The following is a 15298-nucleotide window of genomic DNA, read 5'->3' on the forward strand; positions in this document are numbered from 1 at the left end:
AAAAAGCAATTGATTTGCTAACTCTTGCCCAACACACTTTTTTTTTTTTCCTTGAGAATGGATTTTCTGGGGCTACAAGCATGTGACACTACAACTTTTTAATATGTTTTGTATAACCAACTGGGGTGTGGGTCACCTATGGAGTATTTCTACATTTTGGAGAAATATGTCTAAAGAAAAAAAATGGTTATGCAACCATTTGAATTGTGAGGTAACTGAATTATCCTTTCAATGAACAATTTTATTTAAAAGAATGACTGATAAAGTGGTTATTAAGATGAGTATATGGCAGACATTTTCTAAAAACAAAGGAAGTGCACCTGTTACTTCAAACAACCAACTGTAAGTAGCCACTACCACGGATAGCATTTAAGCATTCAGAGAGAAAAGGGCTTACACAAGTCTCCAATATTTTGAATGTTTTAGTGAGATTAGTGGCATTAACTGAATGATACTGGTCCAACATTTAAAGACCCCCTTAAATCAGTGAATCAAGTACCCAATGTATGCCAGTACAAAATCACTCATGAACAAAAGAACCATTCAAATGGAAAGACACACCAACAAGAAGACAAAGAGGTTTTATATGTTACCAGAGTCTAAGCTGCAATTATCCCGGAAAAAAACGATCAACTGTCAAGTTTTTGTGTAGTATTAAAGTCACAATCTTTTATCATCTGGGAAGATTAGTAAAACATTCTTTTTTTCAACTGCAGGAGCCCAGATTTTCTTTACGGCACTGTATATATTAAATTCAAAGCAACCACTAAAATCTTGTTTTATTAAGTCTTTTATCACTAAGAAATGTGTGGAGGGGCAGGTGTATTTTCCATTAAAACGTTTAAAATGAGTTAGTATTAAAATTTCCCTTCAGTTTTACCTGTCATATGCTAAATAGCACTAAAAATAATATTTAAAACAAAATCTCTTCATGTTATTCATTGATTTCAGAAAAACGTTAAGATTCTGGAACCACCATTTTGAGAATTCATTGATGGAAAATGGTACATTTCTCAACACAGGGCACAGCACTTCAGAGGGCTAACAGACTTTTCTTGTTGTTGTTGTTAAAAGAGGCACAAAACTGATTTGTACAGCATTATCTCTGGACTTAAATTTTATGTAAGTGGAGATCACTCGGGGGTGGGGAGAGCACGTAAAAAGATTCCCTGGGATAGCTAATAGAGAAAAGATGACTTAGAAATACAGGTTCAACCTGTTACTATACCATGCCACTAAGCAACAGATTAAAGTAAAATATAATAAAGGAGGTTTTCCTCCTGATAGAGACAAGCACGCCAGTATAACTGAAGGCCACAACACCCAAAAAAGAGAGGGATATATTTCTATGAATACTTAGGTAAAGAGACAGATAAAAGTAAAATATGACCATCAAGCTTTTCTGCCACATTTAACTTCAAAACCAACATGAAAACTCAATGCCCATCTAACTCCAGCTATTTCCTAAGCCAAACTGTCCCGCAACGTAGCAAATTTTTCAGAATTCAGGAGATATAGGGAACTGCTTATAAAAAGATTCAATATTACTTATTCATTTTCAAAACATTGAAAAAGTACCTTTTGTAAAGATTCAAAATGACTAAAAAAAAAAAAAATCCCCAAGAGCAACAATTTCTATGAAGGCAGTTGCACAGCAAGGGTACTATGGAAAACCAAGGAGAAGAGCAGTGAAAGGCCAGACATAAATGTGAACACTGCCTAGCACAGTTTAGTAATAAAACAGCTCATGAACCGACTCCAAAGTGTTGAACGGACTTGTCTTGGTCAAAATCACAACCTATGCTCTCTAACACTTCAGTTATTCAGCACTTATTATAGGACTGTTGTTTTGTCCTTATGAGATTTATTTCTAAACAACTCTCTAAAATGGTGCTATGAGACCCCAGTGAGTGCCCATCTCTCCAGCCCACACATCAGTCTTTTAATATTAAAAAATTTAGAAGAATGACAGTCTGTTGTATTTAAAACAAACTTAATTTTGAGACTATCATGAATTTTTATTATTTGCACTTAAAAATCAGCTTAAACTTTACTCAATTGTTCAGTCTTAATACGCAACTTTAATTAGCTACAACCTACTGTACTCAAAATAATTAATTTTTCCATTTTGTCTTTTTCCCTAACAAAGTCTTTATTTGTATAAAAATTCAAGATTGCATAATCTGAGAATGCAAGAAAATTCATTAGAAATTAAAATTCCTACAAAAGAACAGCAATAAATGAAGGCAAGAGACAATTCTAAGGACATGTCTTTGTTTCATTTCCTACAGTGAACTCACCAGTTCCAGTGATTTCACTTGGGAATCTCATGCTATTTTACTTCCCATTCCAATGCTGATTTTCATTCCTTTAAGCGGGGTGAGGGGGAGGAGCCTGGAGATCAAGTTCTATGTACACAACAGCTGCACTATTTTTTTTCTGTTTTACTACCTTGCTTCCAGTTCTTCTGACTTTAGCTCTCCTGGAACACCTAGTTTGAGTTAACTGTATAGTAACTGCCCTTGAAGAGTACTCAACCAAGCATACATGTTCTGCATAATATACCCAGCTCAGCCTAGTTGCCACACAAAGTATACTGTGTAAAATAAGAATACTCTTGCAGTCAGTTAGTGCAATTACCAACTTTGCCCTTTTCTTGTTTGTAAGAGTTTGGACATGTCACTAAGCTACCCTAGGATTGATGCTCTAAGAATACATGCACTACCTATCCATCACATTAAATGATGCATACAGTGCCAACCACACACCTACAGCTCAATCACTGCTCTAACTCAGCTGTGCCTTGAAGTAGAAGGGGCAGACCATCCAGACTGCTCATTCCTACCTCTTGCTTCTCCTTTCCTGTAGATGCTGTCTGCTGTGGCACTCTGCCCAACAGTCCTATCTATTTCAGGAAATCAGTCTCTCTTGGATTCCGCGGAAAGCTGCTTGTGGTACTCTTTAGGATGCTTACATCTTACCATAGGCAACCTATAGCAACTCACATCTCAGCTATAGGAAGCGTGTTCAAATCCCTTGTATGCCCATATGAATCTTATGAAATATTTATTGACTAACCACATCTTATTATGAAAGTAATATGGAAATGTTATTCAGAACAGATGCCTAGCAGCATAAATTGGTTATAAAATGCATGCATACACACACACCCCTACTGTTTTTCCTACCTTGATCTAAAGGAAACTAGAAATAGTTTACAGTGAGGAGTCTGTCCAGAAAAACAGTAAAATGCCAACTTAATGTCACTCAGCCCTGTCTGGTTGACCAGCAGATATTAAAATTACTTAGCTATTAATCTTCAAAAATTGGTGAATGTCACATAAAAATTTCAGGTTTCCAAGTAAAATAGGAAGACCTCACAGAGTGAGCTCATGTTCTCAAAACTGAAGCTCGCTAGGCAGGCTTAACTCTTTAGGATAACCTCTATATGTCTGCCCACTGGCTCATCAGTCTTATTGTTTGTCAGATTATATATATAGTTCCTTGAGAATTTAGACAGAGTGTTTTGATCATATTCACCCTCCTTCCCCAACTGTTCTGAAGTCCACCCAACTCTACTTTGAGTCACTCCCACTCCACTTCATCAAGGCCAACTTGTGCTGGCCATCCACTGGAACATGCTCAACTCATCAGATGCTATAGACATACTCTTTGGACCTTTCCTCTCCTAGGAGTAGTTAAAAAAAAATTATAGACACACTTAGATATATGTACATGTAAGATATGTGTGCCTGGTGCTTGTAGAGGCCAGAAGGGATCCTCTGGACCTGGGGTTACAGATGGGGTTCCAGACCTACCACATAGGTGCTAGGAACCAAACTGGAGGCTTTTAAAACAGAGTCATCCCTTGAGCCCCTGATCAGAGTTTTTGAAGCAGAATTTGATTTCCTGAATTTGGAACCTTTACTAGTAATTTCAAAAAAAGTTAGGCATGGGGGGGCGCATATATAATGTAGCAAATTAAATAAAAATGCCAATTACAGTAGGCTATCATTCTAGTACAAATTCCTGAAGTCCCTCCTAGCATCTTTTTTTGTTTGTCTGTTTTTGTTTTTTGAGATAGTCTCACTTTATAGCTCTGGCTGGCCTGGAACTCAGTAAACCAGGCTGGCCTTAACTCATAGAGATCCATGTCTTCTGCTTTCTGAGTGTTGGGATTAAAGGTGCACTACCACGCCCAGCTGTCTCTCTTTAGTCACTAGAAAGCTAACCACCCAGAGTTGGCTAGTTCTCTGTTATTGTATAAGAAAGAGAATCCTAGGACATAGCAAAATAGAATCTAAGGTACCCCTTACTATAAGAATTTTAACAGTGAGTGAATTCTGAGCATCAGGGTCTCCAAATCCATGTGAGAATGAACGAACAAACGAACACACACACACACAGAGAGAGAGAGAGAGAGAGAGAGAGAGAGAGAGAGAGAGAGAGAGAGAGAAGAGGAAGAGAGAAAGAAAGAGAGAGAGAGGAGGTGGAGGAAGAGAGAAAGAGAGAGAAAGAGAAAGAGAGAGATTGGTTTATTGATATATTCTGTAGATCCAGGAAGATCACAAAGCAAATGGAAAACACACCTTGACAGAAAGCACTTGGGAAGAAAGCTGCTCACTCAGATGAAAGAACAGGGACTTAGGTTAAAGTTCCTACTGTACTGTAGGCTTGATAACTCTCTGCATAGCAGTCCCCAGATCCCTAAGTCGAGTTGTCTTTCCTGCTGTTGCTTGCACTGAAAAACAAAAAGGCCATTGAGTCTATCTAACATATGGGTAAGAGCTCTGGGGCTATTTTCCTAGCAAACATAAAGCACAGCATTACATCAGTGTTAGACGTGTTCTAGTGGAACCTCCTCTTACCCAGCTACTGCTCCAGGGAGGTTTCCACAGGCCTGGATGATAAATCTCATCAAAAGGGGCCACTGTAGCTCCACATGATGACACATACCTCTACTCCCAGTTCTGCAAGTTCAAGGCCAACAGTAGGGGGTAAAGTGGGGAAGTGTCTAGTGTATATGTATGTTCATGCCTGAGTACATGCTATACTTAGTAGCTTTTCTGGCTCTTAAACTTCTGTAAAGGAATTATATAGTATCTAATATTGTTGATATTCAACTAAGCTCTTCATGTAATCGTGGTGTATTTATTCTCATCCCTACACAGAATGTTACATGGTGTAAAGGACTATCTAATGTTGATGGGGATTTTGAAACTTTTTTGTTTAGGATTTCCAGAAACACAGTTGTTGGGAATATTATTTATTTAGCTTCTGGCTAAAGTGCATCCATACTTAGCCTGAGTACATACTTAAGAGTGGGAATGTTGTATCATTGGGAATGCAGACTTTCAACTTCAGCAGAGACCATTAAACAGTGTCGCAAAGCAGTTACATATCTTTACATTTTCCTGGAAGTAAAAGCCCCAGCTTATTCCTGAGCTTACCCATCCTCAGTACTGTTTCCTGTATTGGGCTGTATGTCCAATACAAAGATGTTCATACCCTATTCCCTGAAGCTCTAAGTATTTTCACAGAGTAAGAATCTGAGGAGATCTCACCTTGGATTAATCAGGCGAGCCTTAAAAGACAGAGGCACAGCAAGCTTTGAGATGCTCAGCAACAACTTCATTTCTGATTTCTGGACTCTAAAATCAAGAGAATGATTTTCTTTGCTATTTATTACCTGGATTGTATTAGCAGCCTTCAGAAACCCTGAGAAATTAACCCTTCTATTTAAATACTCTGTGCCTCCATGTCTTATCTCAGAGCCACCTGGAGTTTCACCATCATTGGATGCTCTGAATGGCTATTAGGCATCCTCTTCATCTTCACCGCCTGTTTTCTGTTGTATGATCTTTTTGCTTATTTTCCCCTCTACGTGCCTTGTCTTTTCTATTTTAAGTGTAGTTTGATTCTACAAGCTGATGCTTTAAATGTGTGTTCCCTGGCAGGTGGCACTGTTCTGGAAGGCTGTAGAACCTTTAGGAAATAGAGTTTAGCTGGAAAAATGGTTCCCTGGGAATAGGCCTTTGAAGGTGATACCCTGGTTTCAGGCTTATACTCTTGTTCCTGGTCCATTGTGATATGAGGGGTCTTTAAAACACTCTTCTAATCCCATGGATTTCCCTACCATGATGGACTGAGGTGCCCTGAAACTGTGAGCCAAACTAAATTTTCTTACTGAAAGCTTCTCTATCAGTTATCTCATCATAGTGATACCTAGTTATGTTAACAATGTCCTTATTTAGTTAGGTGCTATTTAATAAGCCACTGTTTATTCCAAAAGAATGAAGATATTGCATACTTCTGGCTGAACTTGGCTATTTTTTCTTTCACTGGCAATTTATCTGAATTTAACATTTTTAAAAAATGTAAAATAATGCAAGATTAAGATTCATATTTTTCTCATTTATAATTAACCCAAAGACCATTTTTCTGCTTACTGCAGGTCATAATGTTTATCCATATGCATGCTACTGTGAAGAAACTGGCTGATGCATCATAAAGAAAGGCTCATTGGTAAGCAGTTGAGAACTCCATTCAATAGCTAGCTACATGCTCTCAAAACTGTAGCCGATCAAAATGTAGAGTCACGGAGTCCCACTGGATGTATCTATAAAACACCTGCACCTAAGGCTCAAGGAGTATTGCAGAAGAGGAGGCAGAAAGACTGTAAGCGCTAGAGGATCATAGAGGTTGTCCTGTCTCCTAGTAATATCAAAAGCTAAACCCATGAAGTCTCACCAACGTGAATGGCAGAAAGCTCATAAGGCCTTAATCCTACATAAACAACTACTTTTGTGTTAGTTCTCAACTAAGAAATGATGACTAATAAGCAGGACTAATAAGTCTTCCCCAGGGCAAAACATACCAACTGACTACTGGATATCATATGATTAATCTCCAAATCATACATACAAGTAACATCATATACACTGAGTAGGTTATATTTAGGAATGAATATATGATTGTGTGTGTGTGTATGTGTGTGTATGCATGTTATACCAATTAATGAAGAGATCGTGAATTCGAAAGAGTTGGGGGTAGGTAATATGGGAGTTTGGAGGGAGGAAAGGAAAAGGAGAAATGATGTAATTATAATCTCAACAATAAAAAGGAAAAAATCTATTTCTCTTATTTTAAAGGTTCATTTACTTTATGTAGATGGGTGCTTTTCCTGGAATTATTTCTGAATGCATGTCTGGTGCCAGTAGAGAATGCTGGATCCCCTGGAACTAGAGTTCAAGATGGCTGTGAGTCACTGTGGTGGTTTAAGTGAGAATCATCCCCATAGGCTCATATTTGAATGCTTAATCATCAGGGAATGGCACTATCTGAAAGGATTAGGATTAGGAGGTGGAAAGGAGTGTGCCACTGGGGATGGTCTTTGAGGGTTAGAAAGCCCACAACAGGCCCAGTCTGTCTGTCTCAGCCTTTGGATCAGCTCCTCCATATATGCCTTTATGCTTCCATGCTCCCCACCACGAAAATGCAGTAAACCTTGCAAAGTGTAAGGAAGCCCCCAATGAAATGCTTTCTTTTTTTATGTGTCTTGGTCATAGTGTCTCTTCATAATTCCACAGTGACTAGGATAGCTGCCATGTGGGTGCTGGGAACTGATTCTGAGTCTTTTGCAAGACCAGCAAGTACTCTTAACCACTGGGCGCTCTCTCTCTATCTCCAAACAGTAGTCTCTAATCAAACAGTAAAATTATTAACTATATTTAATCTTGGTGCAGATTCTGCCTTAGTTCATTCCTCTTTGATCCTTTCTGAGGTAATGGCACCTTGGAATAAAGCCTTCTTCATGATAGTTTCCTGTCCAAATGATACCAACGGAAGTCCCTTTGGACAGAGTTAAGGTTCATGGCTTTCATTTCAGAGAACAGGCCTGCTTGCTGAGGAAAGAGACTCCTACAAACCCAGAGGCAGATTGTTACAGCTATAGCTGCCTGTAATCAGCAGCAGTGCCTTTAGGATACATTGAAAGATGAATGATAGACAATCTGTCTTTTGAGGAAAGAAAAGAGAAAAATCAGATTTAATACACAAAGCATTTTCTTTTCTTCTCAGAGCTGTATTTTCAATTACTATAGGATGAGGTTGGCAAACTTCTCCTCTAAGCACCAATAATATATTGGGCTTTGTGAGCTATACAGTCTCTACAGGAACTCTCAAGTTCTACCTTGGTAATGAAAAGAAACCATACACAAATGTTAACAAATGAATGTACTTACAAAAAAGGTGACTGAGAAGGACTGGGTTAGTGGGCCAGGGTTTGCCAATTCCTGCTTCAGGTTCAGTGCACTTAGGTACTCAAGTAAAAGCCATGAATAAATGAATGCTTTCAAAACTTCTTTGGTTAGAAATGTTATTAGGAAAAACACAGCAAGACTCTTGACAGCAAATCAGTTTATCTTTTGTTATAGCTTTATTCAAGGATGATACACTGACCTGTGTTGCCTACTGTTCTGCTGGTTACTATAATAGAAGTTTTATGCCACAGCTTCTGCTCAAAAGAGTCAATGTAGAGAGCTGAGAGTGTAGCTCTATGGCAGATCATATGGTTGGCATGGATTCAATCCCATAGGTACAAGGACACAGACATGAATGTCTGATTTTCATGTAACTACAGAGACACAGCCATCTACCTTCAAAATCAAGACAGCTACAAAACCACAAAGTACTAACAAGTACTCAACAAAATTCAGAAATATAATCATTCTAACTTCAGAGGGGTTTTGTTTTTGTCTTTTTTTTTTTTTTAAGACCAAAATGAAGATCAGTGGCTGAAAAGAGTAGTAGAGTTCCTGTTAACAGGATCCCTAGCACCACAACACAAGCAGGCAAATAACAAGTGCATGGCATTTCAGAGGCTGATTTTTCTTTCGGTGAAGATGCAGTCACTTGAAGTAAGGGATAACAAACATCCTAACAAGTGGCCTGACTATAGTTCTCAGCAGAACAACTATATATAAAGGGTCAACTTTATGTACAAGGCAACACAGTGAAAAGAACAACGGGCTTAGCTTGATTCTAAAACCAGCTTTGATTATGGCACTGTCTTCTTAGTGCTTAGTCCAAGCCCCTCACACAGAGGTAGGTGTGATACCTGTCTTTTTCTACCCCACAGGATTCTCAGAAAGAGCCCATTAGATGACAATGATGAAAACACACTACAACACAAAGAAGTACAAAACTCACATTAGAACTGGGTGACTTTTACATTAGCAACTGCAGTTCATAATTAGAGGGAGGAGTGCAGTAGTTACTCCAAGATCATTTGTCTGCAGCCCATGGTTTAACAAGGACACTGCCTCAAAGGCCTGCTTACCACATAATAGATCACTTGTTAGGAATTAGTTGAAAATGCCTCACCTCTACCTGAAATGATACTACTTTCTCAGTCAGCAATATCAGGGAATGGTTTACAACCAAAGATCATAAAACAATGTGTGAGTTATTTTGCTAAAACAAACTAATTGTTTATAATGAGCACTTGGCACTTGCCACTGCAGAAGGATAAAAACAAGGACAGACACATCCACACAATGGCATTTCAGTAAATGGCTGGTACTTCCATAGGTTATATTGCCTGGCGATCCCATCGCTGTCTCAGTTTTCACTAGTATATGCTCATGTGTGTCCATGGCTAACAAATGCACGACTGCATTCTTACTGGGGGAAAATTCTATGTACTTGGAATATCAAACACTGGAAATGACCTTAGAAACAGAATAAGGTAACATTGTGAAAAGCTTATCCATGTCAAGGAGGAGTTTGCAGTAAAATGATCAGAAAACAGGGAATTCTACCAACTTAATATTGGAAGGAGCTCTAAAAAGTACTGCTTACTACACATTACCATTTAACTTACATATTTCATATTACTTTGAAGAGAGTTCACAGGGATAAAAAATGAATGTTGCATGACATCAAAAATAAATAAAAATGGCTATCAAAGGAAGTCAGAGATAGTATCTGTGTTGGTTAAACCTCATTGTTAACTTGACTGGATTTAGAATCACCCTGGACATATAGACCTCCCAGTATATCTACGAGGGTGTTTTCAGTAGAAGGAAGATGTACCATGAAAGCTGGTAGAGGCATCACATGGGCTGGCATCCTGAACTGCATAAAAAGGGAAAAAATAAAACCAAAACCAAACAAAATAAAAAAACAAAACAACAAAACAAAACAAAACACCCAGAGCACCAGCACTACTGCTCTCTGTTTATCTCCTATGGATACAATGTGACAGCTGCACTTATAGACCTCCCAGTATATCTACGAGGGTGTTTTCAGTAGAAGGAAGATGTACCATGAAAGCTGGTAGAGGCATCACATGGGCTGGCATCCTGAACTGCATAAAAAGGGAAAAAATAAAACCAAAACCAAAAAAAAAAAAAAAAAAACAAAACAACAAAACAAAACAAAACACCCAGAGCACCAGCACTACTGCTCTCTGTTTATCTCCTATGGATACAATGTGACAGCTGCACTTCACTACTGCCATCATAACTGTACCCTTGAACTGTCAATCAAAATAGACCTTTAAGTTGCTTTTGTCAATTTATAAAACATAACATTTATTCATCCCATGTGTGTAGCCCCTAAGAGGCTATCCATATATAGATACTGGCGGTACTAAGTAGACTCATTGAGTTTATAAAAAATAAAAGGTACAAGGGAGAGATGGTTCATCGTTAAAATCATGTACTATTCTTCTATTCGGTTTCCAGCAGCTACATCAGACAGCTCACTCTTGCCTGTAACTCCAGCTCCAGGAACTGCAATACTCTCTTGTGGTTCCTGGATACCTGTGAACACATGCACATTCTCATACCCCTCCCCATACACACACTTAAATCAGTGGCAGGGCACATGAAATTGGAGACAATAATTATGGAGAATGGAAGAAATTGGAAAGGAGGGAGTATGGGAAGATTTGATAACTTACTTTCCTAAAATATTAAAATGTATTTGTGGTGGTTTGAAGATGGCTCCCATAAACTCACAGGGAGTGGCATTATTAGGTGTGACTTTGCTGAAGGAAGTGTGTCACTGGAAGTAGGCTTTGAGTTTCAAATGTTCAAGCCAGCCCAGTGTCTTTCTGCTGTCTGCCCATCCGGATGTAGAACTCTCAGCTACCTCTCAGTACCATGTCTGCCTGCATATTGCCATGCTTCCACTATGACAATAATGAACTAATCCTCCAAATGTGAGCACGCCCCAATTAAATACTGTCTGTTTTAAGAGTTGCCATGGTCCTGGTGTTTCATCACAGTAATAGTAACCCTAACTAGGACAGTATTTATGTATTTGTTAAGAAAAAGAGAGTAGTGTGTGCCATAGCTTATGTTTGGAGGCCAGAGGACACACTCATAGGAATCAGTTTTCTCATTCTACCATGTGAATCCTGGAGATCAAACATAGGTTGTTAGGCTTGGCAGTGTCTTTACCTGCTAAGCAATAGTTGCCTAAGGATTTTTCCCTCTCCCCACAGAAATGAGAAAAGCAACCAATACACTGTCACTAAATAAAATGAAGTCAATATGATCTACTTGCTAATTTGAAACTACTTGGTGTTATTCCTCCCACCAGTTAGTAAACTACTACTTGAATACTTAATAGGCACAGTATTCTAAAGAAAAACAAATTACTCAAGAGAAACAAACTTTAACCTTTACCCAGATAACACAGCAGACTTCATGTAGCCTATAAGTAGAAAAAAATATAATATGGCCAAATCTATAAAACGAAACACGGGACTCAATTCTTGTTTTCTGATATCATTTTTTTTCAATTTCATATCTATAGTATCATACCTAGCTTCAGCCCATTTATTAGGAGCCAGAGTTACAAACTCAAAAAATTTTAAAAACACAACAATGTGCATAGCTTTTGTGATTCTTATCACTTAGGGAATTCTTCCTTAGGTCTACATGATCTCAGTATGTTTTGTTCCATCAAATCGGCAGCTGGAGGAAAAGGGTGCAGAAAAACAACACTGAAGGGGCAGAGTGCACCACAGATCTGCTCTAATAGTTCCTTTTTGGTATTTTCACAATGTCCAATTTCTAGGAATGATTTTATTTGAACAAAGGAGTTCAAATGGCTAAAATGCATTTGGAAACACTATTCTATGCCCCTAAGACCCAACCTGGATGTGGTTAGCCTTCATTTTCATAACACAAAGAAGTCAGGTGGTGAACGTCAATCTAAAATATAGTCACTAACAAACCTCAGTAGCTGTACTTGCTTGCTCACTTACCAATTTCACATTTAAAAACTATTACTGCAGGGCTGGAGAGATGGCTCAGAAGTTACAAGCATTGGTATACTGCTTTTGCAGAGGACCAAGTTCAGTTTCCAGCACCCACATCAGGCAAGACAAACAGAATGACACCATCAATAAACATCAGACTTTATATGAACACTGCACCCAGTGTTATCCTATAGAAGAACACTGTTTGAAACAGTAAATCACTAATCCTTGTGTGACTTGAGAGTGTGAAATGGGTGGATACTAGCAGCAGCTCAGAATGGGGGATAGATGAGTAAAGGTCATCACTCACTGTGCTTGGGGTGTTTCTTACGGAACCTTAGCTGAATATGTCCATCATTTCTGAATTCTTAATATTGGGTTGATAAGAGATGTCTCAGTGGATAAAGGAGCTTGCAGCCAACCTGAGTTAGATCTCTAGAAACACATGAAACACACATTCTTATTCTCTTTCTCTTTCTCTCTCTCTCTCTCTCTCTCTCTCTCTCTCTCTCTCTCTCTCTCTCTCTCACACACACACACACACACACACACACACACACACACAGACCCCCCTCCAAAGTCTATTATTTGGGGGCTGGGAATGTAGCTGTGAAAAGAGTACATTCCTAGCATGAATGATACCCCAGATTAAATCCTCAACATGACAAAAACCAAAGAAAACCAAACTATTATTTTGAGGATTTATATTTCCTAGTATTATTCCTCTCAAAGAAGAAACAGAGGCTTCAGAGTATTGATGGTGATTATTGGTAAGTGCTGTGACTCACTGAACTTTACCACTGTGTTTGGTGGAAAATTATCACTGTTTTACAGAGGCATGGAGAAGTTAAGTGATTCCTCACTAACATCTGGCTATTAAAAGTGATACCTAGGTTGTGAATCCAGGACAGCCTAACTCTATAGTCTTGGCACTTAATAATGACCACTCAATTCTCATGTAGCCAGAACTCCATCGTAATCACACTGCATAATAAATGTAAAAGTAAATAAATCTGGGTAAGAGAGACCAGGATCAACAAGCCTATATACCTTCCTGGTAAGATAAAGGGCAGGGCAGGGGAGAAAGAGAAGAACGTGCACATCCTCTGCACAGACCTTTGGTTGAAATAGACAGTACAGCTCCTTAGCTCTGCCCTGCATACCCTTGATAAGAGAACTACAGATCAGAGACTCACTCCAGAGTGGCAGAAGCCACAGGGAAACCTGACACTCATTTACCTAGTCACTTTGTTCCAACATGCTTTCCTACTGATTCTCCTTTCTCCCTAATTTTACTTTAGAGATCATGCCCCAAAAGCTTCTTTTGCCTTTAATTTTTTTTATTTTTGGCTCTAAAAAGAGAGGAAAAAGTGCTGGATTCCCGATTCCCCCCTCCCTTTTTCTTTTAAAAGTGCAACACCAAATAATTTATCTTAGCTTTACCAGTGAAGTACCAGACGACTGGCTAAAGAGTTAAATTGTCTGTTTAATAGGCCAGACCATCAGGACAGTGAGGCTTGTCATTCTTAAAACAAGGGATTATATCATTCCTTTGAAGCATCTCAGACGCACACATCTGTGTATCACCTGACCAACCAATAAAAAAGAGAATCAGCAAACAGAAACCTTTGTTGTTTTTCAAAGGAATTATCCATATTCAGTATGCATTCATCACTGCTTTCTGTGTCTTCTAGTTCACTGCTTTGAAGGATAGGCCATTTGTGACATTAAAGAGAAAGTGACTCATCTTAGATACAAATACACTAAGCAAACAACTGCTGATGCTCTTTGCCTCACCCACAGATAAACGCTGTCTGTGGACAGGCTGACCACCCTGCTCAGTCCCTGCATCCTTCCAGAAACCCATCCACACACACCACACATTCTTCTGAAGAGAGGGAAATCCAAATTAGAGCCTCATTCCTAAAATCCATCATTAACAACAAAAACTGAAGTAGGAAAAAAGGTGTCTTCCTAAGAGGATTCTTGAGGTGATGATTTTCAGCAAAAGTCAGAACTCCTTTTCCCTATCACTATGAATTTAACTTCTCTAAGTACTTTAATAATAAAATACATTAAAACATTTCAAACTGCATTTAAGAAATAAGCATTCCTTTAGTTTTAGGTAATGCTCTCTCTATATTACTAAATTATAAGGGAAAAAGTTCCATATTAATATCACTTAATTCCTAAAATAAATTTTATTTATAGTTGGCTGAAATTAACTGTAAAATAAACAGCAATATAAAAAACATCATGTTTTTCTTTACAAGAAAATTAATCATGCAGACGCTAACTTAGGATAATCTCTTAAAGATGTATGGTCACTAGCACTGTGTTACTGTTAATAGTATCTTATGACTAAATACCTACTACCCACTCCACCCCTCAAATCCTACCTACCAGAAATAAGAGGCCTTGAAGTCTTATCATGCTGACTTAGGTATATCTTCACATACTTTAGATTTTTTTTTTAAATTAAGTTTTATGCCCACTTACATAAGGTTACAGGCTTAGGTCTCTACTCACACAGTTGAGGTTGATGAGCAAACAGCTGTCCTGTGTCTTGAGACAGACATTAGCTTCCTGCCTTCCCTATCCTCATAAGCAGCTACTTAAAGTTTGACTTTTATGCAAGAAAACATTTTAAAGCCTTCAGTGTTTTACTGCAGCAGACTTCAGATTCATTCCTGTAACACATTTAACATGAAACAGAGTTGAGACAGTTAAAACTTATAATGTAAATTAACATTTTAATCATCTAAAAGTTAAAGGAATGCTTTCATTATTTCAGGGACACCAAAGGGCTTGTTGACACTAATGAAAGAATGTAGTTAATACATAACCATAACCTAACAGAGGCTATGTAAGTGAGAGTTACTTTTTAATAATCATTTGACCCAAAGTTAAACTAGGTATTCCTTAATTTTTCTGAAGCTTAGCAATTTATTTAGAATAACTGCCACATTAGTTTGTTTAGAATAACTGCCACATCTTTACAAGTGGTCAAGGGCCTTCAGTGCT

At 38.2% G+C, this 15298-nt stretch overlaps 1 protein-coding gene across 9 annotated transcripts in view; it reads right to left on the minus strand.

The window, feature by feature from the left end:
* Zfand6 (zinc finger AN1-type containing 6) overlaps positions 1-15298 on the minus strand; it is a 66494-nt gene that overhangs the window by 16106 nt on the left and 35090 nt on the right. For 3 of the 9 annotated variants that reach the window (XM_076937234.1, XM_076937257.1, XM_076937247.1), the window contains exon 2: positions 14804-14964. The exons of 5 other annotated variants lie outside the window; for them this stretch is intronic. The gene's annotated coding sequence lies outside the window, so the exon portion shown is untranslated. Of the gene's footprint in view, positions 1-5564; positions 5652-14803; positions 14965-15298 lie in introns of all 9 variants that reach the window. One more of the 9 variants, XM_076937250.1, reaches the window with a different exon arrangement.

The sequence above is a fragment of the Arvicanthis niloticus genome, chromosome 1, assembly GCF_011762505.2.
Source record: "Arvicanthis niloticus isolate mArvNil1 chromosome 1, mArvNil1.pat.X, whole genome shotgun sequence".
In the NCBI taxonomy this organism is placed as follows: Eukaryota; Metazoa; Chordata; class Mammalia; order Rodentia; family Muridae; genus Arvicanthis; species Arvicanthis niloticus.